At 40.0% G+C, this 1,266-nt stretch overlaps 1 pseudogene; it reads right to left on the bottom strand.

Moving 5' to 3' along the window:
• Positions 1-646: 646 nt before the first annotated feature.
• LOC149872100 (U2 spliceosomal RNA) lies at positions 647-776 on the bottom strand (annotated as a pseudogene).
• Between the last annotated feature and the right edge of the window lie 490 nt (positions 777-1,266).

The following is a 1,266-nucleotide window of genomic DNA, read 5'->3' as shown; positions in this document are numbered from 1 at the left end:
TAAATACCAGTTGTCTAAGTCATATGTACAGACCATCTTCAGTAATTGTGTTGTAGTTATATGGTATTTTATTTCAGCATAATTCTACCTCAATAAACATATTTTCAATGTCTATGAAGAGAAAGAAACAAGAAGAAAAAATGGAAATCTTTCAACAGAAGTTATTTTCCCACTGAGAGAAAACAACAATAATTTGGACCGATGCTGGAAATCTAGCAATGTTCCAAGAACTTCAGGTTCTGAAACTCTCAGATCATTTGGGGATTTTGAACTGAAATCTGTCTTTACATTATGCAGTTATTCCATAGGAAAGTTACTTCTTGGAATAATTTAGCTATTTGAAAGAACAGATACAGATGGTATTGTTTAAAAGCAAGACCCTGAATCCTGCTAAGGCATAAGCATTGCTTAACATCATACACTGACTTCAATTACTCTATTTCCAGTATCTAAAATAAAGCATGTGCACTTAGCCTAATCCTACTTTTCCTGACTCCTGTAAGAGCAGGACTGGCCCCTCAACATCTACTACCGTGTTTCCCCGAAAATAAGACACTGTCTTATATTTATTTTTCCTCAAGAAGACACACTATGGCTTATTTTCGGGGGATGTCTTATTTTTAAAACAGCATTTTTTTTTTTTCTGTTTTTTTGCACCGGTCCTGGAAGCACTGTAATACCAGGTCAATGCATGGAGTGGATGGAGCACACTCCGGTTCCACCACCCAATACCAAAACTATGTATGATGTTAATCCAAAGCCGCAGCCACAGCTTTATTCTTCCCCCTGAGGACACACAATACCTAAAGCAGAACTTCCTGCTCCTCACTTCACTGAGGAGACTTTTACTTTCACTTTCTATTTCTCCCTCTCCGGTCACCTCCGAGATAGCAGCTGTCACAATGGGGCAAATGAGAAGGGCTGCCCGTCTTATTTACTGCTTCGCGCCGGTACGCTTAGCCACGCCTATCACTATGTCTTATTTTCAGGGTATGGTTTATATTGCGCAAATACGCAGAAATCCTGCTACGGCTTATTTTATGGGTATGTCTTATTTTCGGGGAAACACGGTACTAACAGTCTGGAAGGCATACACTGGCAAGTGTCAGGGACATTAGGTATTGGGATGTATCTGAATTCTTGGGGGCTGGAGACATGCAGGAAGGCTGCTCCAATGTACTGTAATTACAGTTCAATTAACTGAATCTGCTGGAGCAAGCAACCTCCGTATCTCATGTATTAGCATCCTCATGCTTCAAAATGGTG

Source organism: Crocodylus siamensis, chromosome 2 (assembly GCF_052110815.1).
Source record: "Crocodylus siamensis isolate JL-2025a chromosome 2, ASM5211081v1, whole genome shotgun sequence".
Taxonomy (NCBI): domain Eukaryota; kingdom Metazoa; phylum Chordata; order Crocodylia; family Crocodylidae; genus Crocodylus; species Crocodylus siamensis.
Note: the sequence above shows the minus strand (reverse complement) of the source record. Positions and strands in the feature narration are given on the sequence as shown.